We start from the raw sequence: 11,478 nt of genomic DNA on the forward strand, positions 1-11,478 counted from the left end.
TCACAATTAATAAATTTATTTTCATCAAAATTAAATTCAATATTACATAATAAAATTTGAAAATTATAAAAAAAAAATAGAACTCAAAGTTATAAACAAAATTATCTTATCTAGTAGTAGAATAAATCAAAATCAACTCAATTGTAACTATGTGTACCTCTAGTAATTTAAATATAAATATATTTATAAATTATATATCTGGAATATAAATATATATTTATAAGTAATTTCAACATATTCAATTAAACTAATATATTATATATAAAATTGTATATATTATTGTACACAACAACAATTAATGTTATGCAATATTGTTCTTTGTTTGATAATGAACTTTTTAATTTTAGAAACTTTTTTCTCTCTAATCAGGTGAGACTAATTATCCATTAACAATACTTTTTAAAAAAATTCTTTGTATATATATCTCATACTTTACTAATTATGCATTAAATTGTAAAATAAAAGTACTTAAATTATTTTTATAAAGGTAAAGTAGACATAAATACCATAGTTAAAACATTGATGAAGCTTATTAATTTTGATACCAAAATTTATTTAGTAGTATCATTTTAATGCAAACACTTTAGATTTGTAGCTTTTTAAGAAACTAACTATTAAATGGAGATATAGTTCACAATATAATTGGAAATTTTATAATAAATCACAATTTTAACATAAATAATTATGAATCTCCGTAAAAAGTGTAATCCTATACATTGTTCTTAAAAAACTTAACAAAGAGAAGGTGTAAAAAGTTATGTACAGTTCATTTATTAATTTGCGCATTTTTATTTTTCTCAAAACCGTAACACCGGAAAAATGATACTAATGTGCTCCAACTTAACAAAGAGAAGGCGACAAAGGTTATGTATAGGATTTCATTTTAACAGTTAATAGCATCTCCATTCATAAACACTACATTTAAACCAAAAGAATTCGTATTCACCAAATAAATATATTTTTAAGAAAAATACAATAACTAAAAAGATACTACCTCCGTCCCCCAAAATTTGCTACACTTTGACCCGACACGGGTTTTAAGAAATGTAATGGAAAGTGAGTTGAAAAAGTTGGTGGGATGTGGGTCATACTTTTAAAGTATTAGTTTTATAATAAAATGTGAGTAGGAATGAATTAGTGGAATATGGGGTCCACTACCAAAAATGATAAAAGTGAAGTGTATCAAATTTTCAGGGACGAACCAAAATAGTAAACTGTATCAAATTTTCAGGGACATAGATAGTAAATAACAACAAGAAATCAAAGGAGAACCAATGTTGAAAGCTAACTGTGCAATTCTTTCTTTATATTTTTAAAATAAAAGGATCATGATTTAAGAATATTTGTAAAAGATTATATTGATTAAATAATCACTTTTTGTAAGCACTTTATAACATGTTAGCATTATTCTTGATTTACTTATGGATTATTCAATTTTAGTACTTCATAAAGTATTAACGCATAATATTTTTTAAATTGCATAAAAATATTAATTTACTATGTATTTTGTTCCTTCCAATAAATGTGTATTACGTGATATTGTTTGATTGCGTAATAAGTATCGGGGGAACGAAGTTAGTTACATCAAAGTGTGAATTGTAATCCATCATCTTATTTCCTTTTATTTTTTTTACTTTTTTAGTTTATCGCTTTTATAACCCACAATATACATAGTAGTTTATATTAGAAGACTCAATTAATCCAACATGCAAGCATATCCACTTGAAACTACCATTATTTAATTTCTTAACTCATAACTAAATATTCTTGTATAAAAAAAAAGTATTAAAATGGAGTATTATTGTATCATAAGAATAATACTATACCAAGAAAACAATCATAATCAAGAAGTCTATATATCAAATAGTATAAAATTATACATTTATAATTTAAACTATAAATTAATACGTTAAATATCCGAATTAAAACCTACATGGTATACATATATTAGAGCATCCCCATCCGTACTCTTAGCTAAGAGCACGGAAGTGGGCCCGGACCCACTTTTACTCCTTGTCCTTAGCTAAGAGCACAACACCCACATTCGTGCTCTTAGCTAAGGACAAGCTCAAGGATCCCACCATTCTATTATTCAATTTAAATAAAAACATTTCCACAATATTAAAATGCATTAAAAATACCCGAAATACTATTACAAATTACAAAATAATTAAAAATTACATAATTAAAATCCTAAAAATTAAAAATTACACAATTAAAATCCTAAAAATTAAAAATTACACAATTAAAATCAATAAAATTAAAAAAAGACGCACTACTCGTTGCCGAATTTCGCCCAAATGTGATTGATTAGATCTTTTTGTAGCTCAGTGTGGGCTCTTGTATCGCGCATTGTGTGTCTTCTTTCGATCCTCTCGTTCACCATCGTATGCACACCTCGGCGTGGGGGAGACCTCGCGGTTGAGCTTCCGGCTTCATCCTCGTTGTATAAGTTAGCCGCCATCGGTCCTTCGTCAGTTATAATCATGTTGTGCAAGATAATACACGTGTACATGATGTCCGCGACATTCTTAACTTACCAAGGCCAAGAAGGGGACTTCACAATGTTGAATCGGCCTTGAAGGACACCAAAAGCTCTTTCGACGTCTTTCCGAGCAGACTCTTGACGCTGCGCAAAAAGAATCCGTCTTTGCTCTTGTGGATTGTTGAACGACTTCACGAAAGTCGACCACCTTGGGTAGATAGCATCGGCGAGATAGTAACCCATGTGGTATGCATTTCCGTTGACGGTGAAGTCGATCGCCGGTGCTACACCATTCAAAACATCATCGAAGAGTGGTGAAGAATATAACACGTTCAAGTCGTTGTTGGATTCGGCAACACCGAAATATGCATGGCAAATCCATAGGCGGTAGTCGGCGACCGCTTCAAGGATAAGTGTTGGGCCGCCACCTTTGTGGCCGCTTAAGTGTTGCCCCCTCCAAGCAGTCGGACAATTCTTCCACTTCCAATGCATGCAGTCAATGATGCCTAGCATACCGAGAAAACCGTGGACTGTTTCGTGAAGACGAAGCAACCGTTGACAATCGTCGGTGGTGGGTGCCCGAAGGAATTCCTCGCCCCGAAAGCAGAACGAACGCCGTCGCAAAAATTCTTGAGGCATATGATTCCAGTTGACTCACCGACATGCAAATACTCGTCGAAGAGGTCAGCCGTTTGCCCAGTAGCAAGTTGTCGGATGGCACAAGTACACTTTTGCAACGCCGTGAGACTTTACCGACCGGTTTTTTATTATTTTTTTTTTATTTATGAATTTTTTAAAAAAAAAAAAACGAATTTTAAAAGGCTATGCCGTTGGCCAATCGGGCGTGCCACGTATGGGGCCCCCCGGGGGCGGGCGTCTTTCTTTAAAAAACGGCCCCGTCCCCGGCCGGACCCGGAGGAAAGACTCCAACGGCACGGACGAGCACCCGGGTCGGATGCTCTTTGTACTCCATATTTTTCAAACTCTAAAAAACCCAAATAAAGCCCAAAAAATATGCGCATTACATAAATTTTCTAAACCCTAAAAGGGGAGTAAGGGCCCCTTTCTCTCTCTTTTTCTCCCTTTTCGGGCCCCGGTTTTCGGTGGCTTCTTCATCGTTGGGCGCTCATTATCCCCCCACCTCTCGGGTTTTTCCTCCCCCTTTCCCCGGCCCCGAAATTTCCGGGCCCAAGGGGTTTGGGAAACTCCCCGGCCCCGGGTCTCTCCCGACCCCCCCTCTCCTTTTCTCTCACCAAAAGTTGCCCCCCGCCGCTCGCTGGTCCGTTTTTTTTCCTTCATCTCCCCTTTTTTCTTCTCGTTTTTTTAAACTCCACCCCCCCCTCACTCCTTTTGTCTTCCCCTTAAGCGAAATTTTGGGCTCCCTTTCACCCCCGTGTCTAACTTCCGGGGTCGCCCGGTTTTTATATTTTTTTTGTTCATTTTTTTTTCTTGTTTTCCAAAGTTCTAATTTAAAACTTATATTTGGTCATTTGGTGTTCAAAACTTTTTATCTTTATCCCCCCTTGGATAGAAACTTCCTTTCCCTTTTCTTCTTCATCCCCCCGGCATCTTCCTTGGCCTCACCCGCTACCGTGAATTTTTGTAGAACCATACCTGTATCTCCCAATTAAAAAAATTCCAAAAAATGGGTCCACAAAATGCAAATTCTAGTGCATCTATTTAAATGTGTTAAGCCTTCCCCAAAAAGTTTGCATTTGATTGGACCATTTTTGCCCAATTTTTTTTAAAGATTTTCGTCGAATCTCCCAAAAAAAGGTGAAAAAGAAAAAAACAATTACACACCCCATCTCATTTTTTTTCCTTTCAAAAAATTATTAAAGTAATTTCAAAAAATTTGGTACTAGATAGTATAGATTCCCCACTTTACTCGATTCAAAAATTTGGGCCCATTATATTTTCAAAATACTTTTAAAATTTAAATGCAGATATAATTGGGTGTTAAGGCTGAAATAAACAATTGGGTTGTTGTATGCATAACTTTTACCCAAAAAATAACAAAAACTTTTTTCCCTTATATATTTAAATTGCATCAAAACCAACCCATAAAAAAACCAAAAACATTAAAGGGTGCATTGAAGAGTGCAAAATGAATTTAATTTTTAAAGAGACAGATTAAATATATTATGGCAAAATAAAAAAAATCGTGTGATGTCATCAAAAATACTTTGAAGAAGTTTGAAATCTCATCCAAAAATACTGTCACTCAAATAATTGATTAATGGTACAAAATGATGTTTTATTTCATCAATGTCGAAGCCTATGTACATTTTTTTTGCATTACTTTAACCAAAAAACAAAAAAAAATACAAAAGTATACACATTATTGTCGTCCTTTAAAACAGATCTCGGCTCCCCGGGGTGATGATATTTTATCCCGGTTCTTCGTCTTCGTCAATTGGTTCGCAATCTCATAATATAATTTCCAGGTGGGGGAAAACGGAAATAAAGATATTTTTAATCACTTTTTTTAAATTTGTTGCCGTAAACTATTTTCTAATTTTAAATGTTTAAATAACTAAGTTTAATTGTTTAATTAATACTACCTATGTCCCGGTTAAGAAGACCCCCTTTTTTTTTTTCGGGGGGTTTTTTTTGGGAAAAACAGGTGTTTTTGGGCAAGCTGCCTTAAATTTTTTACTCTACTATCCCCTGCGGGGAGCCAAAAAATATATGGGACGTCCCAAGGAGGGATTATGCACGGGGGGTTTAGCTGCGATCAACCATTTAGCTCCCAACGGTCCGCGCAAAAGGGGTCGATCATTAGCTGGGACGGGGATGGAGTACTTAAATGGGAAATCTTTTTTTATTAATTAGAGTGGAGATTAAATAATATTGGGTTTCCACAGATTAGACTGTCTAATATTGAGCTACTTTATTACTTAATTTTATTTCCTATTAATGATTAACCAAAGCAAACAACAAACCTCAAGATGACAATGTATTTACCCATTAAAAATATTTCAACCTCTGATAAGAAATGTACGTAAAAAAAAAAATAGAAGAAATGATAAGAAGAATAGAAAAAGGTAGGCAGACAATAAAGAACATCATACCTCGTAAAAAAAATTGGAACCCCAAAGAATGAGAAGTGTTTTTTATAATGTATACATTTAATTATACAAAATTTTTATATTATCGGGGTAACTGGTTAAAACATTGGTAATATAGATAGAAAAATAGAATTCTGCATAAATTTCCACATCACACAATTAAACAGTGATCTTAGGAATAACTTCATAGTAAATCTTCACAAAAGATTGCAAACATTTACAAAGAAAAAAGGGTGAAGAACAGATGTAAGTGAAGAACAGATGTAAGCAAATGCAACGAAATAAAAGCCTAAGTTTTTTAACAAAAAAACTGCCGACTAAACCAAACCTTTTTCCCAGTGATGAAGCGTTCAGTGAAATCTATCTATTCATAAACTCGATAGAAGCGTAGCCTTTTTAGTGGTCCCCAATTTTCCTGCCCAAAAGGGTAATCAAATCATCCCTTTTTCGTCAATGCCATGTTTTGTGGATAGATGAAATTGCAATAACCCAAAAACCCAAAATACCCTTTAAGGCTTAAAATTGGCTGTATTGAAAAAAAACAAGACCTTCACCTCATATATTTCATCAGATTGCTGAGGGGAAATAAAAACCCAATGAGCAGTTTTTCCCGTATTTCAGGACTTTTTATCCAAGCTTTGCGAGCATCACAAAGTTTGATCTTATAATGGAATATCTAGAATCAAAAGAACATAAGAAACAATTAGCAATAGAAAAGAAAAAGAATCTTGCCAAAAAGAATGCAGATAATTTGAAGAAGTAATATAAATGGTGAAAGTTCAGATACAAAAAAGAAAGTTCTAGATAATAAAGAACCTCAGAAAGTGGGACAGTTGGTTTCTCGGTCATCCCCATCAATTATTATACCAGTGCCCTGGCATTCAGAGCAGAATGTTGAGCAAATTCGTTTTTGCGTGCATCTCAAGCTCTGCCCATTCTTTCCTTTAGCCCTTTTCCTGGATCTCGGTTTTACTTTGTTCATCTGACTGCTTAGCAAAAACCACCTCAAAGAGCAGTATCCAGTGAATGAGACATGATACATGAAATAGATGGAATGCCTGTAAACAAATGGAAACATTAGACAAGAGAAATGTCAGATATTAGAAAAATGGAAAAGGACACTGTAATGTGGCAAGCAATTATTGGAAAAGAGAAGTTCAGATGATGTCCAACCCCAGTAGATTTCTACTACTGCATACAAGCTTTCCAGTCTTCCTATTTAACAAAGCAGCAACATCTTTGTTGGAAGCATCTTCTGTTGGCATATATCACAAGTCCTCAGAGGCAATACGGTGTTGGATTTTTAATTGTTTCCTCAAGTCTTGCTCAAATAATGCGAAATGCACCACCTGATCATCATTTCCAGAAACAGCACTTTTGACTTTAAACTGTTTGAAGATTGAGACTCTTCCCAGAAGAGTCATCTTGATTTCTTAAGGCCCCAGTTATATCCTCAGAATCAGAAAATGACTTCGTCCTCTTGCCTTTGGAAGAGCCACTATCCTCAGCTTCTGAATGAGGACTGGGTGGAAGCAAATATCTGAAACCTTGAGTAACTTTCGTCCCAAGTTATAGTTGTAAGAAAAGGTAACAATAGCAAAGTCATGCTCATGAGTCCCATCAACATCCTCAGTGGTGGACTCCCCATTCCCTAGCCATTCACACCATATTCTCGAATTTCCCTGGAAACCCCATCCTTCAGACTAAACCTGGCACCAATTTTTCCATCTCCAATATGCCTCACTACCAAATCAGAAACCTCATCTTTTGCAGAACACCTGGAATAACAGCAGCCGCCGACTTTCATTACATCAGCATTATCCTCACTCTCCAGTGAATCTCTGTGCTAGCAACTGCTACATTTCCACTATATTTAACAATCGCAAGGCTGTCTGCAACAGCGTTGTGTGTATCTAGCAACTTTTTTTTGGCCAGCAGGTAAAACTTTACTTTCTCCTCCCATCATCATGGAAGAAAAACACACCATCACTGAATGGCCATGGATTTGGTTTGAGCAGCGTAACCTGTCAGTGGCTAGTCTTTCAGTGTGAAAAAGGCCCTTCAGGTGATCAAACAAGCTTGATTCTCCATAGCAAGGTGCAAGACACATAGTACAGAAAAAGATTAACTTCTTCCCCTCTTCCCTAAGCTCGACATATGGATGCCCCTGTGCTCGAACATTTCAAGAGTTTTCCTCAACAACTGCTCTTTCAAATTACCAATGCTTGTTTTAGGAAAACCTAACTCCATCTTCCCCCAATCAAAAAAAGTCTAAAAAATATGCTACCTTGAAGCTAATCTAGTGAAAACCTAAATCCTAACTGTCACCACAATGCACAGAAAAACACCCAACTCAAACTCCAGCCATACACTTTGCCCAGAATGAAAGTTCACGATTGAAGCATCATATACCAGATAGAAACTTGCAAATAACAGAAGGAATTTCAAACAACTTCTTCAAACCGCTACTTCAATTGAGATAGAGAACTTGCAAAATCCAGAAATTATTTTCCCCCAAATCTCAAAAGCAATACGGTTGAAGAACAAAATTCACCACGATTATTCGACAATAATCCAAGCTTAAGCTCCAATCACACTAAAAAACAGAAAGATAACGAAACCTAACTTGGAGATTAGAAAGGCATGAATTTACAACTTCGATGCACCGTAGGTATTATAAAAGTTTTAACAAACCGTCTAGCTATTCGTTTGCCGGCGACCATTCCTCCTCCAATAGCATAACAACAAACCATCAGAATACTCGATTCCTCCACAGCGATCATTTCCATTTCCTCCAAAAGGGAGCGAAAACAGCAGCACGAAAACGACCGAGTGATGGGGAAATTCAGCACAAAATATCGCGATTAGAGACGCATACAGTGGCTAATTTTGAGTTTATCCCAGTTGATTTTTTCTGGAGAGGGAAGAACGACGAGAGAAGAAAGAGTCTGGAGGGAGAGCGAAATTGAAATGAAAACAGATTTCTTTGATTAAAACATGTGCCCTAACTATATTTCCAGGTAGCTATCCTGTGTATCGCAGTGTACCGAAGTAGCGCAAGTGAGATAATCTTGTTCGTTCGATTCAAGAATCACGTGTGTTGCTGCTGGTCAAGGGCTGTAGTTGACTTAATTAGTGTGGGGCAATCAGTAGTTGATTTTCCTGCGTGGATGGAAGATTCGAATTTAGGGAATCCGGAGGCAAAATGACGTTTAGAACCACATAAAGATCAAGGAGATAATTTCCTTTTTAAAATTGCTATCATTGGAAATTATTTATCTTGACTTCATATATTCAACTTTCAAGAATACGTAATTGAATATAAATAGTACAAGATCTTTGAACATGATGTATTTCACGTAATTAATTATGAATATAATGGATTGAAAACTTATCTTAACGATCCATAGTAAAAGCGATTGGAGAAAAAGGAGAAGACTTACTCGTACAGTGTAGTAGCGCAACTTACTTCAAGGATTTGTTTCTTTCTCTTCCCTCGTTTATGTGTTCCCTGTAATGTACTGTGTTTTGATAGGATAACCACACTTGTATTTATTGGCCGAGATGGGATAATCCCTAATTAAAAAAAACAATAATGTCCTTTCTATCAAAGTGATCGTTTAATTAGGACATTTCTTTTTTATTAACTACTAAGCTCAATTATATCAATTCGATAATCGGCTAATAATTGATCACAAATCCTTATTTGATTTCAATTTTGTTAGTGAACAACATAATAAATGCCTAATTAATGACAATAACAACCCTATGTATTTTTTGCTAAATTAATTAATTATTGAAAAATGTGTCTTATATCAAGTTTATGTAAGTACTATAAAAAATCTAATTCTATTTGGGATTCCATCATATGTCACTTATGTGAGACATAAAACTTACAACTATTATTTGGTTCCATAGTAGATTTACATTTAGATGAGAGGGGAAAAAATTCTAAAAAATCAAATATAGCATTTCATGTGGAACAAACTAAAAATAAACTAAAAATAAAAGTGTGATATTTAGTTAATTAACTATCAATTAATAATTTGTAATTCAACTTTTAGGTGATTGTATACTAAACTCATCCTTCAGTTTAAGAGAGGAAATTCATTTATCACATAGTTGTCACATGACAATATAGTGTAATACAACAATGAATGGATCATGCTAATATAAGTACTTCTTGCTTCATATTGATTACGTGATTATTCATTTCTTCATTTATAAAAGTAACATAGAGTTCACGATATTGGTTACACGCTACTACTGATGACTCCGGCATATATACATAATTATATTTCTCTCGTCTTTTCTTCTGTTTTTCTTTTTATAAATCTGAAATCTTGCATCTAAACCATATTTGAGAAAGTATATTGAACATTTTTGTGTTTTTCGAGGAAATATACTTGTATTATTAATGCGACTTTCGTCTATCATATTTTGTATTACTAAGATACCGATGAAGAATGAAGTAACTAAGATTAAATTTTGATATTTTGCCGGAGCACTAAAATTTTCAATTTTCTAATTAAATCATCTTTCATATAGTCTTTCCGTCAAACAGTTGGGACAGGTTCTCTTTGGTTCAAATTTTGACATCTAGTTTGCTCGCACAACATAGTTATCATTTGATTATGTTGACAAAAACGAAATAAAAAGTGTGGGAATAAGTTTTATATGCAAAAAAACTAGGAATGAAAAATTACGAGATAAAGAAAGCTCCCATTGTCAAAACCTTTAAAAAACATAGTACTGCATATCTCTGCGATATTCTTTGCATTAAATCCTCACACGTTTATGGCATATCTATTCTCAAAGTATGAATATGTATTATGCAGTTGATTTAAAAGTAATTAAAATTTATGACCCGGTTTTATACATGAAATATCTAAAGACTAAAATATCTAATTATGTATGATTATCACTACTCTTAATTAATCTAATTCGAGAATTTGTCATAATTAAATTCCAAAAATACATCATACTTTTTTTTTGTCTTTTTCTTTTAAAAGAATAAATAAAGGTAAAAATGAAAAATCCTTAAACCCTGAATCGGAATAAAAAACCGTTAAACCCTACAAATACAGTGGAATCTCAGCAAAGCAGAAGCAGAAGCAATGGCTGGTCCTCAATCCGCTCTCTCTGCTCCGCCGCCGCCAGAAAATCATTTTCTTCCTCCAATTCGGAAGCCCTATCTCTTCTCACGCGCTTCGGCCTTCACAAGGCCATTCTCCTCCTCCACCGCCGCCGACACTCTCCGTCGCCCGTCACCGTTGTTGACCCCCGCCGCCTCCGCAATGTCGCCGTAATAGCTCACGTCGACCACGGGAAGCCACGCTCATGGATCGACTCCTCCGCCAGTGTGGCGCTGAATATCCCTCACGAGCGAGCTCTCGGTTGATAGCCTCGAGCGCGAGCGTGGCATCACTATCTCTCCGGGGCCCCATTATTTTCTGAATAGTGAATATTGTATTGTTGTTTCCGGATCGGTGTTATTTGCCTGTAATTCGCCGTTGAGATACAAGGAGATTTGATGGTTGTTATGGTAGGATGGGGAGATATGAGATCTAGGATTTAAGTAAATTGATGTTGGAAAAAAACGAGTGATACATAAATGAGAGATTTCCTTTGGCAGTGATGAAAAAAGGCCGGACTCACGGCTGCTACTGTTTGGTTGGTAGTAGATTGATGAAACTGTGTCTGGTTTACTTCTGAGCCAATGGTACATGATGCTAGATCAGTGGAGAATAGTCCATTTGGTCAACAGGGTGGGAAAAAGTTGAAGTGGCCTTTTTCTGGTATAATTGTGATATTCATTATACTACGTTTTCTAAAATGTTAGTGGCTGTCTATCACATTTGTCTAGCAGTTGATATGTTGCTTTTGATACATGAATGAGATTTGGCAGTGATGAAAAAAAGG

The 11,478-nt window shown here is 35.2% G+C and overlaps 1 non-coding gene across 1 annotated transcript; it reads left to right on the forward strand.

The window, feature by feature from the left end:
- Nucleotides 1-11,185: 11,185 nt before the first annotated feature.
- On the forward strand, nucleotides 11,186-11,276 carry LOC125217258. Its single transcript, XR_007175675.1, has one exon. It is a non-coding gene; the product is annotated as a small nucleolar RNA snoR113 (small nucleolar RNA).
- The last annotated feature ends 202 nt before the right edge of the window (nucleotides 11,277-11,478 follow it).

The sequence above is a fragment of the Salvia hispanica genome, chromosome 3 (assembly GCF_023119035.1).
Source record: "Salvia hispanica cultivar TCC Black 2014 chromosome 3, UniMelb_Shisp_WGS_1.0, whole genome shotgun sequence".
Lineage (NCBI taxonomy): Eukaryota > Viridiplantae > Streptophyta > Magnoliopsida > Lamiales > Lamiaceae > Salvia > Salvia hispanica.